Genomic DNA, 15,126 nt, shown 5'->3' with positions numbered 1-15,126 from the left:
GACCCGACGAGGGCCTCGGGTGGGCCATCTGGCACATAGTCGAAGTCCCACTCCGGCTCATCCCATTGGCCGGGCCCTGGCATCGGCTCGTCTGAAGAAGAAGATTGGAAGGAGAGAGCCGATGCAGCGGAGGAGGAGGATGAGTCCATGGTGGAGGAGGGCTTTTCGATGACTAGCGTGGAACAAGAGGATGAAGGAGCGAACTGCTCGATGCGGTTAAATAAAGGGGATATAGTGGAAATTTAATGCTTGAGCAGTTTTCGAGGAGGCGATGCCAAAACTGTCAATCGTGCAGAAGTTGGGAAGGCAGGGTATCATGATGAAGGATGATGCGATGGTTCTGCTCTGCCACGACATGACCCTTCGAAGGAAAACAGAGTGGTTTTGAAATTATCATTGCCAAAACCAGGGGGCATGTGTTATCACCAGATTTTGGCCAAATCAGGAGGTGGGCCGTAATTGAGATGGGCTTGAAGGATGTACACGTGGAGCGTCTGCGAAGCGGCCTTGCGCGAAGAGTTTGGGCTAGATTGCCCGTGTATACGTATATTATTAGATCGTGTCGGTTAGAAGTATAAGATAGAGTTTGGCTCGTACACGGTCGAGTGTACTTCCGAATTAGAAAGTCCCTTGGACTATAAATATGTATCTAGGGTTTCGAAATAGAGGACAATCACGTTCACAACAAACACAAACCAGGCGCATCGCCACCCCTTATTTCGAGGGTTTCTTCTGGGTAAGCATCATGCTGCCTAGATCGCATCTTGCGATCTAGGCAGTACACGTTTATTCGATTACCTTGTGTTACTCGTGCTGAAGCGTTGTTGATGGCGAGTAGCACTATTTATCGTAGAGGTTTTAGGGCTTGCATTGATGCTTTTCTTATGCGTATTTGCTTAGCAATGCCGTCCTTCGACATCTAGCTGTCCTTACACCTGAATAGGTGTAAGGGCAGCACCTTGCTTATTCGTTGCTTAGTAGATCCAATCCGTTATAGTTGCTCCTTGTTTCAAGGATTAGTTTAATATCTGCATGATTAGGCCTTATGCTGGGGTTGGATGATCCGGTAGTGCGTGTGGTGTTGTTTTACCGTTCCTATAAGGGATGTTCCAGGAATTGACTTAATGTTGGTTTTTAGGCCTCTTTTAGGGATAGTTTCCATCATCTTTCGTATCTGCTAGGCCCAACTACGCGTAGGATGTTCCGATTATGCGGTGAAAACCCTAAACTGTCGTAGATTGGTTTAGCTTTGTTTTGATCAAGCGGGAACCCCATGTCATCGTAAATCCAACGTGAACCATGGGGCGATCGGCTCTTTGAGCCGATCCACGGGCAACTGAGAGCTGATCGGGCTCGTATTTAATGTTTACGTGTCTACCATGCAGGAGACTAGTCGAAGCAATCCATCACCTTCCTGATCAGGTCTAGGTCAGGTGGCACGCCCTTGCAACCGCCAGGACGTGTGCTAGGACTTTGCGGGACGACGCGAGGCGCCAGGGCCTACTAAGCGGTCGTGGGAGTCTCCCGGCTCTTCGTGTTGCTTAACCACTGCTCGCCGGTGAGTTTTGGCAGGCAACACATTGTCCGGTAAGGACAATGTTTAAAGAACTGGCAACAATGCTATAATGCATAGTATGAGATGCAATCGTCCCGAGCGTAACCTAACCTCGATGATTTAGGTTTGATTGAGTTGTAAAGATTTCTTTAGGTGTGTTGCACTTTTAGGATGGTTCTCAAACAAGGTTGTTATTAGGGTTTGGTTATAAGACTAGCATATACAAGTGATATAATGCATCATAACAAACATACACACAAAGTAATGGTTGCTGCATAACAAATCAAGAGAAGTGGTCAGTACTAAGTTTTATAGAACATGGTTGATGATTATTTATATTATACTTCAAAAGAATAACTTTTGAAGAACACATTGATTAAGAAATAATAAGTATTTCAAATAAGAACTATGGGCTTCTATAGTTTGATTGACATTTGTACTTCAAAAGAATAACTTTTGAAGAACATGTTAAATAAGAAAAGAACTACTATGAATAGGAGCTATGGGCTTCTAGGGTTTACTAATAGGAACTAGTTGGTTCTTAAGTTGGATTGATCTATATGTAGCAAGTATTAGCAGGTTTATTACTATGGTTGATTATGGTATCATATCAAAGGATGATGGTCAAGGTGGTGCTATGAGTTAGGGTTTACTATAGCTTCCTGTTTGTTTCACTAAGTACTAAATAATGGTTTCTATACTAGGTGGTTTATTATTTCCTAAATAGGGTGTAGTTGAATAGGAGCATGTTATGTGCATTACTACACAAAATTGGTGTTAGGTTTCATCACTAGGATTCTACTAGGATTTGATGGTTGAGGTTGATCCTAATGGTATGGTATATAAGAGTGATATGATTAATGGTACTAATCCAATTAACAAGTTAGGGTTTGCTCCTAAGTGACACTAGTGGATCATTTAGGTATTAATAAAATGAGGACATGAAATAATGGTCTCATGTGGATGGGTCTTATTTTAGTGGATCATGAACATGCATTCATTTGTTTCCTTCTAGGGTTCTATAGGTATAGGTGAAGCTTATATGATCACATGGGCTAAACCCCTAGGGTTTGAGGGTTACAACTATTAAGGATGAACACATAAAATAATGGGATCAAGATCTTACTTAAATTAAAACTAGGGTTTCTAAATTATGGTACAACTCTTGAACTGCTAATTAACAAAAGAGGTGTGGTCACTAATTACTTTAAAACACAATTAATAATGATATTAGCATTTTATTAATTTTAAAAGATTCACTAATTCAGATAATCACTATTTAAGGTTTAATTAAAAACTAGGGTTTAACAATTGTTATTAGGTTTTTAAAATAATTAACTTGTTAAGTAAAGATGTTTAAATAAACAAGTTTTGAATTACCAAAATAATATTAGCTTATAGTATTTTCTTACTTTACTATTATTTAAAGAAAATAGAAACAAGTAGTTTGCAAATTAGGGTTTATGAATTATCACTAATATTTTAAGTTAATGAAAAGATGATTAAGAAAATTAATCTTAACATTTTATTTTCTTAGTGAATAGTTAATAATTAATTTTGAAACTTAACTAATTATTGAATTCAATTTGGCTTTAAAATAAATGAAATGGCATAATTAATAAGGTTAAAAAATAAGTGAATTTTTATTTTGACACACATTTTTATTTTATATTTTATTTGAATAGAGTTTATTTTTGTGAGCATTTTGATATATGATTTATATTTTTCTGACCAGAAATGAATTTTATTTATTTTATCAAAGTTTCAGTGATTTTCTGAGATCTAAATTACAAATAGAAACACTAAAGCTACCCGGTTTAGTGCTACTCTAGTGACTGACGAGTGGGGCCAATGCCACGTTGGCTGCCACGTGGAACTGACCAAGTCAAAATCGAAACGTGGCGTGGGAGCAGCTCTCCAGCGAGGCAGTCGCCGACGACGCCGACGCCCCCGGTCTCCCCCTGCTACACGAGCGGGCTCAAACGAACATGCGCACTACTGGGAACCTAAGGGTGGCGGCGCCCCCTCCGAATGGTCATCGGAGAGTGACCGGCGGTGAGGTGAAGTGGCAGAGCTTGCAGACTCTCGGTGCGGCGACGATTTGGGATGCAATTGAGCTGACCGAGCACACTAGGCGGAAGAGAAGCTCACCCTGAGCACGTAGGGCCTGACGGCGTGGCTTGAGGTGGTATGAAGCGACGGCGGTGATGGTGGCCGGTGTCGGAGAAGACGGAGTCGGTGTGGACGCTCCCGAGCACTCCAGCTCGATTCCTTTTGTAGACTGGGCAAATCGAAGGCGAGGAAGACGATGGCGTCCACGGCTTGGCTCGGGAGTGCTCCCATCAACGGCGAGACGAACCGGCCGATGAACTAGGGTTTCAGATTGGGGAAGAAATTGTGCAGAGAGAGAAGAAACGAGCGGCTAGGGTTTCGTCCAGGGCTTTTATAGAGCTCAGAAGTGTGCCTCGTCACGCGGCCGATCGAGGAGGAGTCGACAGCAGCGAGGAGGACGTCGTGCTGTGGAGCGCGGGTGAGAGGAAGAGGATGAGGATGAACTCCCCCTCTCGTTGATATTTTTGGACGAAGGGGTACGGTGGTCTTGGGTTGGGCTGGCTGATACGTCTCTGACGTATCGATAATTTCTTATGTTCCATGCCACATTATTGATGATATCTACATGTTTTATGCACACTTTATGTCATATTCGTGCATTTTCTGGAACTAACCTATTAACAAGATGCCGAAGAGCCGATTCTTTGTTTTCTGCTGTTTTTGGTTTCGAAATCCTAGTAACGAAATATTCTCGGAATTGGATGAAATCAACGCCCAGGGTCCTATTTTGCCACGAAGCTTCCAGAAGACCGAAGGAGAGTCGAAGTGGGGCCACGAGGTGGCGTAACACCAGGGCGCGCCGACCTATGGTGTGGGCCCCTCGTGCCGCCTCTTTACCTGCCCTTCCGCCTACAAATAGCCTCCGTCGCGAAACCCCCAGTACCGAGAGCCACGATACGGAAAACCTTCCAGAGACGCCGCCGCCGCCAATCCCATCTCGGGGGATTCAGGAGATCGCCTCCGGCACCCTGCCGGAGAGGGGAATCATCTCCCGGAGGACTCTACACCGCCATGGTTGCCTCCGGAGTGATGAGTGAGTAGTTCACCCCTGGACTATGGGTCCATAGCAGTAGCTAGATGGTTGTCTTCTCCTCATGTGCTTCATTGTCGGATCTTGTGAGTTGCCTAACATGATCAAGATCATCTATCTGTAATACTATATGTTGTGTTTGTCGGGATCCGATGGATAGAGAATACTATGTTATGTTAATTATAAATCTATTACCTATGTATTGTTTATGATCTTGCATGCTCTCCGTTATTAGTAGAGGCTCGGCCAAGTTTTTGCTCTTAACTCCAAGAGGGAGTATTTATGCTCGATAGTGGGTTCATGCCTCCATTAAATGCGGGACGAGTGACGAGAAAGTTCTAAGGTTGTGGATGTGCTTGTTGCCACTAGGGATAAAACATTGATGCTATGTCCGAGGATGTAGTTATTGATTACATTACGCACCATACTTAATGCAATTGTCTGTTGATTTGCAACTTAATACTGGAAGGGGTTCGGATGATAACCTGAAGGTGGACCTTTTAGGCATAGATGCATGCTGGATAGCGGTCTATGTACTTTGTCGTAATTCCCAATTAAATCTCACTATATTTATCATGACATGTATGTGCATTGTTATGCCCTCTCTATTTGTCAATTGCCCGACTGTAATTTGTTCACCCAACATGCTATTTATCTTATGGGAGAGACACCTCTAGTGAACTGTGGACCCCGGTCCTATTCTTTACATCGCATACAATCTCATTGCAATACTTGCTTTACTTGTTTTACGCAAACAATCATCTTCCACACAATACGGTTAATCCTTTGTTACAGACAAGCCGGTGAGATTGACAACCTCACTGTTTCGTTGGGGCAAAGTACTTTGGTTGTGTTGTGCGGGTTCCACGTTGGCGCGGAATCCACGGTGTTGCGCCGCACTCCATCCCGCCGCCATCAACCTTCAACGTGCTTCTTGGCTCCTCCTGGTTCGATAAACCTTGGTTTCTTTACGAGGGAAAACTTGCTGCTGTGCGCATCATACCTTCCTCTTGGGGTTCCCAACGAACGTGTGAGTTACACGCCATCAAGCTAAATTTCGGGCGCCGTTGCCGGGGAGATCAAGACACGCTGCAAGGGGAGTCTCCACAATCCAATCTCTTTACTTTGTTTTTGTCTTGCTTTATTTTATTTACTATTTTTGTTTGCTGCATTATATCAAAATACAAAAAAAATTAGTTGCTAGCTTTACTTTATTTACTGTCTTGCACTCTATATCAAAAACACACAAAAATTAGTTACTTGCATTTACTTTATCTAGTTTGCTTTATTTACTGCTGCTAAAATGAGTAATCCTGAAGTTGAAGTTTGTTCGTTTAAGCAACAAGGGGGAGAATGTTTAAAAGATGCTTGGTATAGAATTAGTGATGCCTATAATAGGTGCACTAAGAAACACTCCACCACTATCCTACTCAGGAATTTTTATGTTGGTATCTCTAGCTGGAATAGGTATGTTCTCGATTGTCTCGCAGGAGGTAACTTCCTAGGCGCTCCTGCTTTAGAAGCTAGTTGCATTATTGAGAGTTTATTTGGGATACCACCTGTTAATGAAGTTAAAATTGAAACCTCTCTTGAAGATGTTATGAGAAAATTGGAAACCATAGAGAAAATTTTCCCAAGTGTTGAAACTAAATTGGAAATGTTACTTGATAAAACTGATGAACTTGATAAATCCTTAGGAGGAATTGATGAAAGAATTACTGTCCTAGGAACTTGTGTTGACCATGATAATCAAATTAATAGGATTGGCGAACTTGAAAAAGCTATGGGAACCTTGGGTTCAACCTTTTCATCTTTAAAGTTTAGAGGGAAAGCTTATGTGGGAAAGGAGCAAAAGTTTATGTATGTCTCTAAAGTGCCTAAACCAAAGAAATATTATTATAGGCCTAAAATTGACAAAGCCCTTAGTGCCACCACAGATGGGGGAACTTATAATGCCGATGCTCCATCTCTCGATGTTACTTGATATGCACTTTCTGCGCCTAGCTGAAAGGCGTTAAAGAAAAGCGCTTATGGGAGACAACCCATGGTTTTTACTACAGTACTTTGTTTTATATTTGAGTCTTGGAAGTTGTTTACTACTGTAGCAACTTCTCCTTATCTTAGTTTTATGTTTTGTTGTGCCAAGTAAAGTCTTTGATAGTAAAGTGAATACTAGATTTGGATTACTGCGCAGAAACAGATTTCTTTGCTTTCACGAATCTGGGTCTAATTCTCTGTAGGTAACTCAGAAAATTAAGCCAATTTACGTGAGTGATCCTCGGATATGTACGCAACTTTCATTCAATTTGGGCATTTTCATTTGAGCAAGTCTGGTGCCATTTTAAAATTCGTCTTTACGAACTGTTCTGTTTTGACAGATTCTGCCTTTTATTTCGCATTGCCTCTTTTGCTATGTTGGATGAATTTCTTTGATCCATTAATGTCCAGTAGCTTTATGCAATGTCCAGAAGTGTTAAGAATGATTGTGTCACCTCTGAACATGTTAATTTTTATTGTGCACTAACCCTCTAATGAGTTGTTTCGAGTTTGGTGTGGAGGAAGTTTTCAAGGATCAAGAGAGGAGTATGATGCAATATGATCAAGAAGAGTGAAAGCTCTAAGCTTGGGGATGCCCGGTGGTTCACCCCTGCATATTCTAAGAAGACTCAAGCGTCTAAGCTTGGGGATGCCAAAGGCATCCCCTTCTTCATCGACAACATTATCGGGTTCCTCCCACGAAACTATATTTTTATTCCGTCACATCTTATGTGCTTTGCTTGGAGCGTCGGTTTGTTTTTGTTTTTGTTTTGTTTGAATAAAATGGATCCTAGCATTCACTTGTATGGGAGAGAGACACGCTCCGCTGTAGCATATGGACAAGTATGTCCTTAGGCTTTACTCATAGTATTCATGGCGAAGTTTCTTCTTCGTTAAATTGTTATATGGTTGGAATTGGAAAATGCTACATGTAGTAATTCTTAAATGTCTTGGATAATTTGATACTTGGCAATTGTTGTGCTCATGTTTAAGCTCTTGCATCATATACTTTGCACCCATTAATGAAGAAACACTTAGAGCTTGCTAATTTGGTTTGCATATTTGGTTTCTCTAAAGTCTAGATAATATCTAGTATTGAGTTTTGAACAACAAGGAAGACGGTGTAGAGTCTTATAATGTTTACAATATGTCTTTTATGTGAGTTTTGCTGCACCGTTCATCCTTGTGTTTGTTTCAAATAACCTTGCTAGCCTAAACCTTGTATCGAGAGGGAATACTTCTCATGCATCCAAAATCCTTGAGCCAACCACTATGCCATTTGTGTCCACCATACCTACCTACTACATGGTATTTCTCCGCCATTCCAAAGTAAATTGCTTGACTGCTACCTTGAAAATTCCATCATTCGCCTTTACAATATATAGCTCATGGGACAAAATAGCCTTAAAAACTATTGTGGTATTGAATATGTACTTATGCACTTTATCTCTTATTAAGTTGCTTGTTGTGCGATAACCATGTTTCTGGGGACGCCATCAACTATTATTTGTTGAATATCATGTGAGTTGCTATGCATGTCCATCTTGTCTGAAGTAAGAGAGATCTACCACCTTAATGGTTGGAGCATGCATATTGTTAGAGAAGAACATTGGGCCGCTAACTAAAGCCATGATTCATGGTGGAAGTTTCAGTTTTGGACATATATCCTCAATCTCATATGAGAATAATAATTGTTGCTACATGCTTATGCATTAAAGAGGAGTCCATTATCTGTTCTCCATGTTGTCCCGGTATGGATGTCTAAGTTGAGAATAATCAAAAGCGAGAAATCCAAAATGCGAGCTTTCTCCTTAGACCTTTGTACGAGCGGCATGGAGGTACCCCATTGTGACACTTGGTTAAAACATGTGTATTGCGATGATCCGGTAGTCCAAGCTAATTAGGACAAGGTGCGGGCACTATTAGTATACTATGCATGAGGCTTGCAACTTGTAAGATATAATTTACATAACTCATATGCTTTATTACTACCGTTGACAAAATTGTTTCATGTTTTCAAAATAAAAGCTCTAGCACAAATATAGCAATCGATGCTTTCCTCTTTGAAGGACCATTCTTTTTACTTTTATGTTGAGTCAGTTCACCTATCTCTCTCCACCTCAAGAAGCAAACACTTGTGTGAACTGTGCATTGATTCTTACATACTTGCATATTGCACTTGTTATATTACTCTATGTTGACAATTATCCATGAGATATACATGTTATAAGTTGAAAGCAACCGTTGAAACTTAATCTTCCTTTGTGTTGCTTCAATACCTTTACTTTGATTTATTGCTTTATGAGTTAACTCTTATGCAAGACTTATTGATGCTTGTCTTGAAGTACTATTCATGAAAAGTCTTTGCTTTATGATTCACTTGTTTACTCATGTCATTACCATTGTTTTGATCGCTGCATTCATTACATATGTTTACAAATAGTATGATCAAGGTTATGATGGCATGTCACTTCAGAAATTATCTTTGTTATCGTTTTACCTGCTCTAGACGAGCAGAACTAAGCTTGGGGATGCTGATACGTCTCCGACGTATCGATAATTTCTTATGTTCCATGCCACATTATTGATGATATCTGCATGTTTTATGCACACTTTATGTCATATTCGTGCATTTTCTGGAACTAACCTATTAACAAGATGCCGAAGAGCCGATTCTTTGTTTTCTGCTGTTTTTGGTTTCGGAAATCCTAGTAACGAAATATTCTCGGAATTGGACGAAATCAACGCCCGGGGTCCTATTTTGCCACGAAGCTTCCGGAAGACCGAAGGAGAGTCGAAGTGGGGCCACGAGGTGGCGTAACACCGGGCGGCGCGGCCCGAGGCCCCGGCCGCGCCGACCTATGGTGTGGGCCCCTCGTGCCGCCTCTTTACCTCGCCCTTCCGCCTACAAATAGCCTCCGTCGCGAAACCCCCGGTACCGAGAGCCACGATACGGAAAACCTTCCGGAGACGCCGCCACCGCCAATCCCATCTCGGGGGATTCAGGAGATCGCCTCCGGCACCTCGCCGGAGAGGGGAATCATCTCCCGGAGGACTCTACACCGCCATGGTCGCCTCCGGAGTGATGAGTGAGTAGTTCACCCCTGGACTATGGGTCCATAGCAGTAGCTAGATGGTTGTCTTCTCCTCATGTGCTTCATTGTCGGATCTTGTGAGCTGCCTAACATGATCAAGATCATCTATCTGTAATACTATATGTTGTGTTTGTCGGGATCCGATGGATAGAGAATACTATGTTATGTTAATTATCAATCTATTACCTATGTGTTGTTTATGATCTTGCATGCTCTCCGTTATTAGTAGAGGCTCTGGCCAAGTTTTTGCTCTTAACTCCAAGAGGGAGTATTTATGCTCGATAGTGGGTTCATGCCTCCATTAAATCTGGGACAGTGACAGAAAGTTCTAAGGTTGTGGATGTGCTGTTGCCACTAGGGGTTCGGATGATAACCTGAAGGTGGACTTTTTAGGCATAGATGCATGCTGGATAGCGGTCTATGTACTTTGTCGTAATGCCCAATTAAATCTCACTATATTTATCATGACATGTATGTGCATTGTTATGCCCTCTCTATTTGTCAATTGCCCGACTATAATTTGTTCACCCAACATGCTATTTATCTTATGGGAGAGACACCTCTAGTGAACTCGTGGACCCCGGTCCTATTCTTTACATCGCATACAATCTACTGCAATACTTGCTTTACTGTTTTCTGCAAACAATCATCTTCCACACAATACGGTTAATCCTTTGTTACAGCAAGCCGGTGAGATTGACAACCTCACTATTTCGTTGGGGCAAAGTACTTTGGTTGTGTTGTGCAGGTTCCACGTTGGCGCCGGAATCCCTGGTGTTGCGCCGCACTACATCCCGCCGCCATCAACCTTCAACGTGCTTCTTGGCTCCTCCTGGTTCGATAAACCTTGGTTTCTTTCTGAGGGAAAACTTGCTGCTGTGCGCATCATACCTTCCTCTTGGGGTTCCCAACGAACGTGTGAGTTACACGCCATCACTGACCTGGGCCGCTGAGGTTGTGCTGGACTTGGGCTGCTGCTGGACTGCTCCACGGGCTGCACGGTCCAGGTAAGGTAAGCATTTCCCTCTCTTTTCCTTTTCAAATTTCTATTTTATATTTTATATTTTCTGTTTTCTATTTTGTTGTTTGAATTCAAATTTGAATTCTGTTTTGTTTTGCAGGTTCTAAATTGTTTGAATATCATAAGAATTTGATAATGATACTCACTGTCTTGTTTTGTTTTTAAACAACCATTTATAATTGATTAATTTTGGTTCTTATGAGGTATAAGTTTAGATTCAAATAGATATTATTTTAGGGTTCATCTCAATTGCTTTAAAATTTAGAAATCAAATCTGTTTAAATGCTTTTAAAATTTAGAACATGTGCATGGTGAACATATTATATTTTTCTATTGCTTAACCATAGTGATTACTCACATATAGTTGAATTATAGCTAGAGTTTAACAAATGGAAAAGGGTATGGAGTTGGTTCATGATTTTATATGTATGATAGTTCTTAGGGTTTAAGAAGATGGTTTGGATCAACTTTATATTCACTAATCTTACTTAGCAAACTCTTGTTTGAATTATTTAAAATAAATCTTAAGTTCATCAAATTCAATTCACTTGCTAAGGTGATTCTATTTTATAAAATACTATTTCATTTGGTTCACAAAGCAATTTCCTTGGGAAGCAAAATAGAATTGGATATTGGTTCATTCTACTCACCAAATGGCATTTAGTCCTTAAGTATATATGGCTTGGTTTATACTTGTGATCCATGATACACAAGTTAGGACATAATATTTTATGTGGGGTGAATCCTATGTGAAAGGTTTTAGGGTTTTGCATACTTTTCACTAAATTAAAAAATACATAGGCATGAGGTATGGCAAGGTTCTACTTATGATCCAAAGTAATCCATGGATTGAAATTCAAATGTGATCTAGGGTTTTAGTGGTGATCACTAATAGGATATGGCTCTCACCTCCAAGATTAAAGGTTGGTTTGAACAAGTAAGATTTAATACTACTCTAGTATTTTCTAGGATAGACATGGCTATGGTTAGCATCTATAATCTCTCTCACTTCTTAATGTCTTGGAAAATCCTAAGGTCTTACTCAAGAGATGATGATATGATCCTCTAAATATATGGTTTGCCTAGGAGTTCTACCTTGGTATCTTATGTAGCTTGTTCTTCTGGAAATCTGATAAACCTGCATCTTGTGGTATGCCTCCACCTCCTAGCTTCTTCATATTGATCCTAGCTAATGTATGGAGTGGCTCTATGTGTTTGTTTCCTTGTATCATACTACAAGGTGATCAAATGGATGAAGGGTGTGGCTCCTTTTATAAGCTTGATCAAGCTCTAGTATCATGACACATAGGTGGGTGACTCTTGTTTTGGTGTGATGAGTAAGGTGCTTGGTTGTCATGCCCTCATCCATAGCAATCCTTTGAGCATGAGGTGGCATAGCTTGGAGTGCAAGTCATGTAGATATTTTCATCCTATGTGGCATAGAGATTATCCTCTCATATGATTTATTTTTGGATAGCCAAGTGGCATTTGTTACTAAACATCTTGTGGATGGTCTTATTATTGTGGATGAGTCACTATATCAAATTGGATTGGGTTTATATTATAATATTGATCAAAAAGGTCAAGGTTGAAGGTTATTCCTCAATTTTGGATAGTTGGTGTTTGATTTCACCAAGGCATGATCATATGAGTTTCAAAATACTCATGGGTACTTTTTATTCAAATAGTTTGAACTATAATTTGTAATGTAAATGGATTTAGTTTTATGATATTCCATATATTTAATAAGTTACGATTTAAATAAGAATGTGTAGCCTTTATGCACTTTAGACCCTGTGATTTACCTTATTTATTAATAGGTTTAGAAGTGAATTATATTACACACAAAAGTAGTTGAAGATATACCATGAGAATCATGGTAGAAACATTTATTTAGTAAAAGACATGGAAAAGATAAGTAAAGAATAGTTTCTTAATTCTTTGATTTATGGTTGAATAATTATTCATGTGTTGTTGTAAGGAATGTCATGTTGAGATCTTTTATAGGATCTTGTAGTTGACCCTTACTTAAGGTGTTGTTTGTTGTAAAACTAATTCCATTTGATCTAGCCCATAGATCAAATCATCTCTAACCAAAACAGGGTTTTAGCAAAGATCACAGTGAAGTTTATAGCGCTTGACTTGATGATCTACTTCAATTCCAGCAAGTCAAGTGAAACTTCAATTACTGTGGTAAGTTTTATTTGAAAGCGCGAAAATTCCCCGGATTTTCTATGCATGAATGCAATGCACACTTTGGTGTTCTCTCATTTTATTGCCTCTAAACCTGGGATATTGCAGTTGGGTAACTTGATCACATCGTCTTAGGGAGCTCAATCCTTTGCATACTTTGCATATCCGTATTGCTTCTTGGTTTTTCTCTGTATGAGGTTCTTGAGCATGTTTCTACCTTTACAACAAGCCCAAGTTCATCGAAAACGGAGTTCGTATGACTCTTCTATGGCATTTTCAAGGTTGGGTGATTTTACCGGTTATTCATGATATAAGGTTCTACCTTTTATATTCATGATAAAATCTCCTCCTAAAGATTCTTGTGTTTTCACTTTCTATATGATAGCATTTGTTGTTATCTTTCAAACAAAAATGGTTTCATCCAATTCGGAGTTCGGGAGCATTCGTTATTAAAGAAAAAGGAAAAAGGGGAATAGAAAGAAAAGAAAAAGAAAAAGAAGGGTCAGCCAACCGACCGGCCTGACCGGCCCAGTCGCCGGCCCACCCGGTCCGCGCCGGGGCTGGCGCTGATGCCAGCCGAGACAATCCAGTGGCCCATCCGGCCGGATCCGGCCCAAGTGCCGGCTGGCGCCGGACCGCCCAGCGCGACGCTCGGCCCGACCAGGCACACCGCCGGCTGGGCCTCTCGCCTCAGCGCGGCCCACACCGTGGCCAGCTCGCCCAGCGTGGATTTTTCTCTCCACTGCGCGCCTGCTCTCCCCATCCGGTCGGTGGCCCGGCTGGGCCGGATTGCTGGCCGGCCTCCTCGGCCCAGCATCCGGTTAGCCGGCCTGGCCACCGGCTGGGCCGTTTTTATGACCGTTTTTCCTGCGATTTTTAAGTGTCTTTTTCCCCAACGGTTATTTTTCCGCTTTAGCTATAAATAGGCTTCTTCCACCTTGAGCTGAGGTAGTTCTTCCCCTTTCTTCACCTCCATTGTTGCTATTTGAAGAACTACCTTCCCCCCTTGATTTCTCCCATGATTCTTGCCCATTCTTGAGGATTTGAGAGAGGAGATCTAGATCAACAATCCCCACAAATCAATTTCTCCTCTAAGTGAGGGGAACCCTTTGGATCTAGATCTTGGAGTCTTTTGTTGACTTTCCCCCTTGTTCTTCCTCTCCAATCTCATCCTAGTATTCGTTGCTTGGGTGGGATTTGAGTGTGAAGGACTTGAACACCTCTAGTGTTCTTGCTTTGCATCATTGCATAGTGTTGAGCTCTCCACCACGATTAGTTCGAGTGAGAGACCGTGAGCTTATTACACTTGGAGGGAGACCTCCTAGTTGGCTTGGCGGTTGGTGCTCCGGTGATCTCTTCAAGGAAGATTGTGAAGAGGCCCGGGCTTCTCCTTCGTGGAGCTTGTGAAGTGGTTGTGGAGCTTGCCATCTCCGGAGCGGAGGAAAAGCTAACCATAAGGAAAGGGTCATTATCCTTCGTGGGTGTGGCTCGGAGAATAGGGTGAGCCTTCGTGGCGCGGGGAATCCTTCGTGGACCTCCACTCCTCCAAACGTGACGTACCTTCTTGCAAAGGAAGGGAACACAGGAATACATCCTCATCTCCGCGTGCCTCGGTTATTTCTATACCCGAGCTCTCTTTCCTTGTGATAGCCATCGTGCTTGAAGTACATATATCTTGCTATCACTTGTGCTACATATATCTTGTGCCTATCTTGCTTAGCTCTAGTTGTTATTGTTACACTTAGTTGAGCTTAGCATATTTAGGGTTTGTGCTTGTAAACTAAACGTTAGTTTAATTCCGCGTTCTTACAAGACAAATCCGTAAGAGTTTTTAATTGCCTATTCACCCCCCCTCTAGGCGACATCTCGATCTTTCACGTGTAACGAAGCCAAGCGCCTAAATTCCTCGTTTAATCGATGGGTGTCGCTCTTACAGAACTTACATATTGACTCTGCAAACCTTGCAATTACAACGGAGTCGTCGAGTGAGCAGGCTGACTTGATCACTCAGCCGCCCTTGACAAAAACGTACTAATCGAATTAGCAAATTCACAGGAAAGAAAATGATGTATAAAACACGCAT

This window comes from Lolium rigidum, chromosome 1 (assembly GCF_022539505.1).
Source record: "Lolium rigidum isolate FL_2022 chromosome 1, APGP_CSIRO_Lrig_0.1, whole genome shotgun sequence".
NCBI lineage: Eukaryota > Viridiplantae > Streptophyta > Magnoliopsida > Poales > Poaceae > Lolium > Lolium rigidum.
This window is presented reverse-complemented; position numbering follows the sequence as displayed.